General features: G+C 43.9%; 1 long non-coding RNA gene across 1 annotated transcript; it reads right to left on the bottom strand.

The window, feature by feature from the left end:
* Window positions 1-5,256: 5,256 nt before the first annotated feature.
* LOC109365404 (uncharacterized) lies at window positions 5,257-11,835 on the bottom strand. The gene is made up of 3 exons (XR_014880991.1): window positions 11,496-11,835; window positions 5,842-7,282; window positions 5,257-5,606 (listed from the first exon to the last, which is right to left on the bottom strand). It is a non-coding gene; the product is annotated as an uncharacterized LOC109365404 (long non-coding RNA).
* Window positions 11,836-12,369: the final 534 nt, after the last annotated feature.

The following is a 12,369-nucleotide window of genomic DNA, read 5'->3' as shown; positions in this document are numbered from 1 at the left end:
CGCGTGTAATGCACTATTGTTCAACTGCTGATCACCTGCAGAGGCCTCTGCTCTGTAGCACCCCCTTAATAGTTAATGTGAGTGATACTTCACGATGGCAGTCAAGAGCTCATTCTGTTTGCTAAGCCATTACCATCATTATTCTAATTACCTATCGGGTCCTATTCTTGCACGTTGTGCTGCACAAAAACAAAGGGAATATTGTGTGTCTTCCAAAGTTTGCACTCTGAATCAAAGAAGGAGAACACTCAGGCACCTAACAAATTGCAGAAGCTGGAGGGGGGTAGAAATTACCTGGTGAATTAGCCAGGCAACACTTGAAAGAAAAATGGCTGGATGAAAAACGTGCATTGCTGTCAATCCCAAGCTCCTACAGTCTCACAAAGCAGAGCACGGGAAGGCTGAGTGTCTGGTTACCTGCTTCACAGTCAGGGATTCTTTTGGAGTATGTTGACCAATTTACTTGACATTTCGTCATGGTATCAGTGGTGTAAGGTTGAGTTGGTAATTTCTGCTCCATCATGGCAGGAAGCTGATTTGCTCCGTCTTAGTACTTCTTGATAAGGAAGAAAAAGAGGTGAAGTAATCAAATCTGTCTGAAACGTAACACGATTTCAACACAAATCTTTTTCAATAGTGTGAAGTAATAATTTATACAATTCCCTTTTCTGTTTCATTAATGAAAGTTCCTGCTGGGCAGTACCCAAAATAAATCTGAGGTCTGGCATAACATATAGACATGACTCTATAGAAAAATATCTTTAATTTAATCAATAATATGCCTTTATATGGAAATCTTGTCAGAATGTAATTATGTATCCCAGCAAATGTACTGCTGCATGCTTCTTGATAAAACTACTGCTGTGAACTGAAAAAGACTTGAGGGGCTTCAGATACCCAAAGTATATTACAGACCCTGTGCGGATGAAATGCTCTGTGTTAGCAGGGCAGAGCTAGAAAGTCATTGTAACTCTCCTGAGTAACATTAGCAGCTATTTTGAGAAAAAGAATACTCTTCTTGGTTTGTAGCTGAGTGTAGGCCTGTCCTCACTGATAGATCAGATTCAATGGGCTGCAGTCTCCTGGCTTGGATTCAAACAAGTTTGTAATGAATTAGATGGCTCGGCCTGATGCACTGACCCATCTGTTTTTGTTTATATGTTTAACCTTTCTGTTCCTGTTCCTGTTTTTTGTCACCCATACGGCTCTCTGGAGTCAGTGCTTCTCCCACGTTTAGTGTACCTACTTAGTGATGCTCAGCTTGGCTTTTCTCAAAGCTTCTGCTGTAGTGACTGTTTGCAAGAGCTCTCTTGAGAGCCCATGACTTTCTGTCATTGGCAACACAGCCCTTATATTGATTTGATGGAGCTAGCACAAAAGATGATGTGGATGCTCGCTGTGCAGAAGTATCTGTGCTTTCATTGCTACGTCCTTTCCCTTTCTCTACTTCCACTGTCTGCTATCACTTGCCACATACCTAGGTCTTTGGCACTGAGTGAGTATGTCTTGTTACAAAAACCACTCCACTATCTGAAGTCTTTTATCCAAGGTGCAGGTCAGAAACATGAAGTCACAAACTCCTTCCTACATGCAGGACCATGGAGACATTCAAGGCCAGGCTTGATGGGTTCCTGGCAGTTTGATCTACTGGTTGGCAACCTTGCCCATGGCAAGGATTTGGATCTAGATGATCTTTGAGATCTTTTCCCAAGCCATTCTATGATCCTATGATTCTATAGCTCAACTGGGCTGATTATCTCATGCAAAAAAAGAAAAAAAAAAAAAGAATGAAAATGGCTATCAAGGCCAGCTCATATCTGAGAGCTGCTTCTGTGCTACATAAAGCTCAAACCTCCAAGCAGACTATCCCACTCTATCCATGTTCTCCGGATTTTTCCATCACTTGTGGATCCCAAGTCCCTCAATATGCCTGCAAGTGGACAGTCGACCTCACTCATTCTTGAGGATCAACAAAACAAAGGGCCCAAGCATGGAGATATAGAATCATAGAATGGTTTGGGTTTGGAAGGTGCTTTAAAGACCATCCAATCCATTAGCTCAATTTGCCCCAAATCCCTGAGGTACCGCCATATAATAACATGAGGTGTGCTCTGCTCTTTGCTGAAGATCAGTGCTTGTGCAGTAAGACCAGTTCCCTATGAAAGCCCAAGAAACAATTCAGAACATCTCAGTTTTTAAAAGCTATGTGCTATTTACAAGTATAAGCCTTTCACGATGTAACACTTTCAAAAAAAATATGGTATTTTTCCCCTTCCCTTCCTGTATAGATTGAAGGAAGAAAATATCCTTGTGAAATTAAACTAGTGAGAAAAGACTGAGCTCCAAATGTAATCTGATTGTGGACTTAGGCTTTGCTTACAGTTACAGTGGTGCAAGTTACTGCAGCTGAAGGAGTGTGCCAGCTCTTGCTCTCTCTTGCTCTACGTGGCACGGCTTGGAGGGCGTTTAAAGGCGTGCACTGCATGCTAAGAAAAGATGACAATTTACTGGAGGCTGCGCTAATATGCTTATGCAAAATGTGTCCTTTGATTCTCCCGAGGCATGGGCAAATGCATGCAAGCAACGCTAATAATTAGCTGCAGAAAGTGTCAATGACTGAAAACTCCTGTTTTACCAACAGTGTTGCATGTGTTGGCAGGCCTGAAGCTGAACGGCTTCATTAGGGATGGCCAAAGGGCTCAGATCTGTGCAGGTGCTTAGGCACTCAGGACCCACATGGTCACTGGTGGCCAGATTCTGCCCACCTCCACATCATGGAGGTGCCCGTGCTTGGAGCTTAGTCACCTGAGACAATGGGAAAAGTAGGCACTTTGGGCATGATTCAGGTTCAAACAGCCCTCAGAGGCACACATCTCCATGGAGGAGCTACTTCGAATAAGCTGCTGGGCTGGGCACCTGGAGGCTTTCAGAGCGGGTTGGGTGCTTTGTGAGATGGCGGGGGAAGATAACCATGTCCTGGGGAGTTCGTAAACAAACCTGGAGAGGAATTTCACGGGAGAGGCTGGAAAGCACTTCTGTTCACAGCAAAAATGTGAAAAAGTGTAGTGCTTGACTCCCTGGGGATGGCAGCATGCATCAGTGTGACCCAAATATAGGAGATGAATTTCTCTTTAATCTCCACTTCTGCCATACATACTGTTTTCATTTCAGTCTTTAAAAGCCTCACTTTTTGTTTCTTTTTGTTTTTTTGTAGCCCATTTCTTGGAACAGGCTGCCCAGGGAGGTGGTATAGTCATCATTCCTGGAGGTATTCAAGAACCGTGTGGATGTGGCACTGAGGTTAGTGGGCATGGTGGGAATGGGCAGATGGTTGAACTAGATGATGTTTGAGGTCTTGTCTACTCTATTCTATGATCCTCAAAAGAGCACTGACTCATCTGCAATATTCATCCAGTCTTTCATTCTGAAAACCACCTAGCATGGAGAGGGGGCAAAACGCACCTGCAGGTAGCACAGAATAATACCTAGGAGGTTTAACCCTTGATACAGACTTGCAGTTTAATTAACATATGTATAGATCCGTGCTAGCCAGTTTTAGTGCATGCCGATGCCAACATTTATTTGCAGTGCCTGCAATAAGGTTACAAATCAACTAATGATATAATATTTTCTCTTGGAATTTATTCTATGAAGATGAATCATATTGGACAGCTAAATGCCATCAGTGTTGTGTCAGCTTTTACTGACTAAAGTATTTTTCCATATGTGATAGTGGACTGTTCTCATTAATGGTTGAGCTGTAAAATCTCGCTTTCCCTCTTATTTATGATACTGGAAAACATCCAGTGTAGCACAGAACATGTGTAAGTCATTACTCTCCCTCTAAGCTCCCCCCCAAGTATGGAATGTTGCTGTATTTTAATATATTACAGAAATAAACAAATGCTATACATGTGGGGGATGAGTATAAATCAGACATTACTCTAAAGGCAAAATGCCCAAATGGAGTTCTCTGGGCCAGGAAATCTCTGGAGAATGGGGGTTGCGTGGGATGGGGATGGCTGTGATGATGCCCCCACCTCACCCTTTTGGCCATGTCTGGCTCTACATGTTGCCAGGTTTCCAGTCCATGCAAGCTTTCTGTGCTGGTGGTTACAGAGCTTGAGATATATGATATGGTTTGGGTCGTGTGGTCCATACAGCAGGCAGTGATGCTCCATCTGCTTCATCCCAAAGTGCTGCATGAGGAGCCCTCCCTTCCTGCTCTGCCATCTCCTCACCACACACTGCAGCTCTCAGCACCAAAGCCTGCTGAGAGCCACAGCCAGGCCCTGGGTGCTCCCATCCCCACCTCAACAACTTCATCCATCCACTGCCATGGTGCCCACATTTCTTCTTGTTAAAAGGAGTAAAGGCTGGTGCCTGAGTGCCTATAGATGTTGGCTTTCTCCCTTTCTGGCCATCCAGGTCTTGCATTTCTCCTTTCATTAGTGACCTTGTTTGCAAAGGAAGACTATGGCGATGCTCTTCCCTGTGGAGTTGTGACTTCAGCATCCTCAGCCTGAGGGGGGAGCCAGACCTTTTGAGGACACACTGCTGGTGTCACCTCTGTCCTGTAACTGAAAGGGCAGGAGCTTTTCAGAGAGCCCCTCAGGTGTAGGCCTGAATCCATGGGCTCCATCCATTTGCTGGCCTAGCTGTAAGACACCAAACTCACCCCTAAACATGCTGTGTTGGCAATGTAGTTCCTACCTTGGGTCATCAGAGAGAGCTGGTTGGTGGCCACCCAAGTGCTAAGCATTGCAGCACCTCTCCCCACAATGTCCAAGTCCCTTTGGCTCTGACCTCGAGTTTGCCATGACGAGCTTCCCAGCCCAAATATTTGCACTTTGATCAATTCTCTGTCACAGAGGGAGAAGGGAAAAAAAAAAATTCTATTCCTCCCGCAAGAGACTTTTCTTCCCTCTGGATCAATGCATACAACTTCATTTGACATCAGTGGGAGTTCTGTCACAGCTCAAGAACAGTAAATGGCCTATTGGAAAGAATAATAATGCTAGCATGCATCCGTACCACTTCTCATCCATCTTGTGGTTTTACAGATCTTCTTCCAGCAAGCTTGCTGGCTATAATGCTCACCCTCAGCTAATTCAGATCTTTTAATTATCTTTCAAAAAGCACTATTGAAAATCAGAATGAAAGTGGAAAAGCACAGAATACGCCAATTGCAAGCTGAAATGAGAAGCTCTAAAATGCAAGTCTTTCTGCCTTTGAAACATAATAGGCAATACAAGATTAAAAAAAACAAACCCAGCAACTTTTATTAAAAGCACCACTATTTAAATATTGTGAGGCTGATTTTAATTTCATCCATAAGCTGCAGTGCCATATTTATTGACCTCGAGTTGTTTCATACTGCATTTTTCTTCTACCTCTTAATGCTAAGAAGCATATATTTATGAGCCCCTAGATTACTTGCTAATGCAACATTTTCATTGTATTTCAAGTGGGAAGCAAATCTATTTGTTATAGGATTTTATTATTCATAGGGATTTTTCCATCAATGTTGCTTTGGAGGTACCTTTTGTCTGATATGATATTAACATTTACGATGGGGCTGGCTGCTTTGCTGACATTCACCGAACCTGGAAAATAAAGTGGGAAAGAGTAAGAGAAGACAATAGAAACAGTAAAGCCTTACACATAGGTGATAGCTACTTGTCTTTCAGCAGCATCATTACATCCTAAAAAAAGTCTCTGTTTAAGATTTCACTCTTGTTTTGATGATTTTGTGGCTCAGTGGACTCTAATAATAATTATTATGATGATAATAATAATAATAATAATAATTTTTTCTCAAATAGCAAAAATAATGCTGACCTTCTCAGAAATGCAGTGGTCTCATATATTTATAGTTCCAGAAGTTGAATTGTCAGAAAATATATTGTAGGATAGTGTGCAGTGATCCAAATAGTGCATGCAGAAGGGACGTGAGTCAAGCTCATATTTTCTCTATGCATTTTATAATCTAGAAAGATATAAATCAGCATTTTGTTACTGTAAATGGTAGCTGTGAAGTGAGCTTCTTGATCAGATACTTGATGAATTCTTAAAAATGAAGACATCGAATGAGTGTGATAGTGTTAACAAATTGATTGATTCTCAAGAAATATTCTGTCTATGTCAGGCATATATATTCCCATTACGGAAGACTTCCTACAGAGTGAATAAATAATATTAGTCTGAACTTGTAGAATCAAGTTAAAAACATTTCATTTCACAATGTACCAAAAAGATAAAATTACACCCATGCTTCCCCTCCTTCATCAGCTGATTCATCTCAGTCTTCAAGAACGAAGCAGGAGCACATCTGTATGCAACACAATAAAATGCAGAAATTGAGACTATTGGTAGAAGATGATTTTGGGGTAATTACTGTTTGCATTTATCCCACTCCGTGGAGATGAATGAGTTGTTACTAACCAAATGTTTGACAAGATTATGTGTAGGACTGCATTCCTTGCACAGCTCATGAGATGAGTTTTGGATGACACAAAGGGTTACTGGGCCGAGAAAGGCATTTTAACAGGAAGCCTGCTGCAGTGTGCCACAGTTCTCAAACAAAAGAGACAACTTCCTCTGCAGCAAGGGAAGAAATTCATTCAGGAATTCTGAAATTTTTCAGAGCGGGCAACTAGGGCTTCATTCACACAGTGAAGATGAGGAGTGCACCAGGAGGTGAGTTACACAGCAGTAGGGCAGGGGAGAACTCAGTTGCTCAGCAAAGCCTCGGGATGAAGGCGAAAAGATATTGAAATGTTTGGTACATTCCTTGCAAACATCTGGGTGTGAGAGAGCACAGCGCCGAAATGCCACGTGAGCAGGGGGGCCCTGCCAGCCCCAATGGCGGGAGATGCGCGGCTCCCACGGCTCCTCGCGAAGGCCCAGAACAGGCAGGTCAGGTAGCGGGGCACAGCGCAGGCATCAGAAGGGATTATCGGGGTCATATGCTATTTCTTTCTCCACTTTTAACTCCGTTGAGCTCTCGTTAACGAGCAAAAGCAGCTCATTCCCAGCTTCCAGAGCACTTCTTGCGTGAGGCTGTGGAACAGTTTCTTTCACAGAGGTCACAACTGAATCGCAGGGAGGTTAAGTGCCTTTCCCAGGACTTGAGGGCGACAGCAATCAGGGCTATGGGGAGCGATGACGGAGATAGGTCACGGAGCAGAACAATTGCAAGTCAGGAAAGGAATCTGGGCCATGCGATGCTCAGACCCCCGCACGGCCGCGCAGCCGGACATACGCTCACCATGGTGGGAATCTGAAAGAAGACATTGTTTCCTCAAACGTCTTGGGCCTGAGCGTTTATTAATGCTGAGCCGTCTTCAGATTTTTATTTTTTTTTTCCCCAAAGCAAAGTGAAGTGCGCTGCTTTACTGGATACCAGGGAAAGGCTTGGAAGGAGCTCATAAAAAGCAGTGAAGACTGTGAGCATTCATCTGACAACACAATCCAAGCTCCTCTTTAAAAAAGGAGATTAAAGGTAGCTACGCCAACTTCCTTAAACCATGCTTATTATATATAGCATTCTCAGTTCTGCTTTTAAAAGTAGATTAGGATGATGGGAAGTGATTAAAAAAATAATTTGAAATGAGCAAAAGTGCTCTGAATAGGAATGCAGCTTTGGGAACACCTGCACCAGGATGAGGAAATTCTCCCCAAGAAGTTGTAGGTGTTGCAAAGCCCTTGCAAGCTAAAGACGCTAGGGAAGGCAGCCAGACATCCAGACATGTAGATGCAGGAAGGGCCTTGTGCAGTGAGAAGTACAACCATGAGCAGAGGGAGCCCAAAGGATAGCCCAAGAAAGAGAAGGCTGAGGTTCTAGCAGAGAGAAATGAGAAGAATCTTGGTGTAAAATCTCTTCTTCCTTTTATATTAAATTAAATATATTAAATATAATATAATAAATGCACAAGAGAGACAGAGAGAGCATTTGAGTTGCCTTTTAGTATGGCTTCCCCTTTTTTTCTCACCATGTCCCAAAGATACTCGTGCACAATAAGCAGAGGTAGGGCTGGGAAATGTGGTGCCTTACCCTTTGCATGCAGCTCAGCCACACGGAAAGACACAAAACTGTTCCTTTTGGCTGGGATTCATGGACATTTTCTGACTTCTACAATTGTCGTAAAGGTTCATCATTGGCCTTATTTCACTGAAAGATCTGAGTGTGCTAGATTATCCCCAGGGATTGTATAAAAGCTCCTCTGTAGACCTTACACACACTGTCTGGGTTTCAAGGGTAGGAGGGCAATATGTATAACATAGGGAAGGTCCAGGGCAAGCTGGCTGCAGCCTGGCTCCAGAAAGGAGGAGCTTCACCCAGCTCCATGGCCCTAGCACCATGCTCAAGGGAGAAACTTTGAGAGATGAGGGCTCCAGCATGTGCCACCACCAGACCCCATCACTTCAGGTGTCACATAACCACAGGTCAGAATCACTTGGTGTGTTTTCTTCAGCTGCATCCTTTGCTTCCCATCACTCCCAGCTCTCCTCCTGAGCTCCAACTTTCTAGGATTCTCATCCCCTGGATGGAACATCTGTGTTTCAGCTGCTTTTTCCCCAGATGTATCATGTTTCCTTTTCTGAGTGAATGTCACTTGTTATTTTTCAGCCGGTATGTGCAGACTCTTTCCATCCCCACTGGTGTTTGCAGCAGCATTGTCTGTGCATCTCAGTAAAGCAGAGCAGGGCTACCAAAGGCAAGCCTGTGGGACTTGGGGTACACAAGCCTCCACTGAGCTGTAGAAATGGGAAGACCCTGCCCATGACCTCAGCGGTGGGCTCGGGCTCTGATGGCACTAAGGGTGTCTGAGCTGAGGTTGTGCCTGATTTGTGAGGATAAGGTTTTAATCCGAAAAGAAAACAACAGCAGCGATGACCCCCAGCTCCAACTGTTTGTAGAAATGCACAGGGGCAAAGACAAAAAGTGCTGCAGATGGAAGAGGTGCAGCCAGCCCTCGTAAAAGCACAACTGGCATTTCAGACGCTGCTTTTGCTTTTAAATTTATGGGTTTTGGAAACGAAATGCTACTCAGTGTTATAAAAGATTACTTTTGCGGAGCGGGTCAGTTTGGTGCTGCGCAGATGGGTGGGTGGGAGGCAGGCACTGCCCAAAGGAGTTACAGACTCAGCCTGGCATTGCTGTGAGCATAGAGAGGTGACCTCTGGGACAGCCAGCAGCCCGGGGCTCTGCCCAGGACCAGTGGGATCTCTCCAACATGTGCTGGGCTCTGGGAGGACACTCGGAGCCTGACTGGAGCTGATTGTTAAGGGCAGCTTTAGACTGGGACAGCCTGGCATTCCCTCTGCATGGGGATCCTCTCTTTTCCTTTGGAGAGGACTGTTTTCCTCATCCCCATTTCAGTGTGCATCTACATGTCATATCTATCCCTTAGCCATCAGATACAGTAGACAGTTTTTAAAACAGCACTGGCGTATCTCTTTAAAAGACATTTCTTCTTCCCTTTTCTTCTCACCTTTCACATCTTTCTTTGCTGGCTTCAGGGTGAATGGTCAAGGGCAAACTCAATTTCACAGGCTGGGTATTATGTATGGTAGGCTGGAGAGCAACAGCTTTCTAAAGCAAATATAAATATGGAAGATCTCGTGGGAAAAGAACGCAGAGCACACATATAGCAAAAAGGAAGGCTGAGATGAATGAAAAATGAAATACTGGAGGTGATTTCCTTACTGCTGGTGAGTGCTTGTTTAGCGTTAGACAAAAGGTATTATTCTAAAATACATTAGCTAGCGTGTTCTAACCGGTACCTTTTAACATTCATATTAAAGAACATTTTCAACTGCAACGTATTATCATATATTTAAGAGTACAGCTCAGACTGAAGCAAAGGCTAATGAGGAGGCACCTTTTCTCCAGCTGGCTGATCTGTGCTGGAATAGTTCCCTTGCCTGGATGAAGGGCGTAGGTCTGTGGCTGTGAGCAGCTGGAGGAGCTGCCCTTCCTCAGCTGACCTGCAGCACTGGTTAGGCGCCTGCTCTGAGCTCATCCTGACATCGAACTCACCTGATTTTTCCAAGGGGACCCTCATGGAAAGCCTTAGCCACAGATTCTGTCGAGATGAGTGGGACAGGCAGTCACTGTGATCCTGTTAGGCACTTTCAGCAGAGGATCTACCTAATTTGTGTGCCAGGGGTACATCTCTTGATGCCGTAAGGTCTGGGATCTGGATCACTCATCAGTGCTTTGATCCTTTAAGAATCACAGCTCATATGTGAGGCTCTCCTGATAGCAGTCTGAATAAAGCCCTTTTCTCTATCTAATCTGACTGGACTGATGTAATGCACGATATGAGCCAGCATCTTCACAAGATAGGAATCTAGGAGCTACTTATGTGGTTAAGCCTTATACCAGACACTGCTTGGTAATGCCGACTGGATGGGGGAATTAACTAGAGGAACAGTCAATGTTCTTTGATTAAGGGATTGCATCAATTGTCATAAGATAAGTTTGCAGTAAAATCTACTAGTGGTTCCTGCTAGTAGGTCAGTATCACTTGTGGCTAAGAACACTATCTTGCCATCTGTTCTTGGCAGCAATTGTACAATCCTTTCTTTCAAGTTGCAGATATTATTACACTTACTCAGCCTTTGTCAGCTCAGAGCTTGACCATTATAATGCTCTCTGCAGGATGCTGCTTGCTGTGGCCATCTGGAAAATGAAGCCAGATATACAGTATACAGCCGCTTGCTTATTCAGTAGCATTTCATACTGCAAATATCTTACACATCTGCCTTATCGACTGTCCAAGCTATTGGTAGGAGGAATCTATACAATGCTGTGCATACACATAAAAAGCTGTTGAAAGAGCCCTGAGTTGCAAAGAAGGGTACATCTAGGAAATATCAGTGTGAAAGCTGGCTGTGAAATCTTTCCAGTAATTGTGTGATCATTTACAAAGGAGTATTCACACCTCCTGTTGAGGTACACGGGTACTACCGACCTGACCTCTAAACTGACCCTGAGTCAGCTTGCTGTGACATCTCCAGCCACTGTCAATACTCGCCACCAAGCCCCTCCTTCTTTGCTTGCACAGAAGGGATGGTGCCCACTAATTGAGCTCAGTGTGTTGCTTTTCACCATGCTCAATGCATAGCCTGATGCCCCAATGACCTTAACAGAATAAGTCTCCGAGGACCAGAGGCTTCTCAGGGAGAGGAAGGGAGAGACATTTCAGAGGAACAGAGGTTGTGACTGGGGCAAAGTTTTGCAGGCCAGGGTTGTGCAGAAACCACACCAAGAGCTGGGAGGAGAGGACAGGGCAAGGGTAAAGAGCTCACAGACTGAAAAACAGGAAAGGCTGGAAAGGTTGAGAGGCTGGGAAAGGAAATCAGGAATGAGAAAAGAAACAGAACAGGGACCAGAAGAATCTGGAGCGTGTTCTCCACCAGGCTCTGGGAAAGACAAAGCCCATCCTGGCACTCCTCCATTGGTAAGAAACAGCCATGAAACTCACCCATTGGCTGTGTTGTCACCTTCATCTTCTCACTGGTCCAAGGATTGGATGGCAACCTTCTGCTGCTATCTGTTTCTCTCTCAGATCAAATATGTGAGCTACTTCAAGTCTCGGAGAATCAATCTACCACAGGCCACATCTAATCTGCTGGCTTTTCAAGGCAGATCTTACCAGTAGACACAAAGTGGAAGCTAAAATTCAATCCACAGTGGAAAATCTTTGGCTCTATGGCCATACTAAATGAATTTTCCTAATTAATGCTCCTGTAAGTTGTAACAGCAATGAACACGAGGCTTTCCTGCATGCAGTTACAACTGCATAAGGAAATCACAGTGTCTATTTGCACAGCCACTTAGCTGCATAACTGGTCTTTTGTACACAAAATCTCTGATTCAGCAAGTTCTTTAATCATGTGTCCTACTTTAGGCATGTCTCTGAAAATCAGGCACGTACCTTGGTAAAATAAATTTTTAGAACAATTTGCAAGTTTTTCTGTCATTTTAGCCCTCGTGTTGGATTTCTCTACAATTTTGTGCCTGGAGCAAAGCATCAAGCAAATGTAAATGGTCACATAAATTAATAAGTTTGTCAAACAATTATCTTTCTGATGGCTTAAATTAACACTATAATCACTTTCCATTTTTTCTGCATTATTATCCTTCGAGAAGGGACTACTGCTGTAAAAAAAAAACAAACTGCTGCTAAGACTACTTGCTGTTTCTAACCTACTGGATGTTAATGGTTAAATCAAACACCTGCAAAAGCCACATTTTATGAGAGTTGTCTATTTCTGTGTCTTCTCTTAAGGTTTATGGGTGTATCATACAAGCTTCCACTTTTCAAGCATGCAGGCTAGCATGTTATTATTCTAGTA

The sequence above is a fragment of the Meleagris gallopavo genome, chromosome 1, assembly GCF_905368555.1.
Source record: "Meleagris gallopavo chromosome 1, MGAL_WU_HG_1.1, whole genome shotgun sequence".
Classification (NCBI taxonomy): Eukaryota; Metazoa; Chordata; class Aves; order Galliformes; family Phasianidae; genus Meleagris; species Meleagris gallopavo.
Note: the sequence above shows the minus strand (reverse complement) of the source record. Positions and strands in the feature narration are given on the sequence as shown.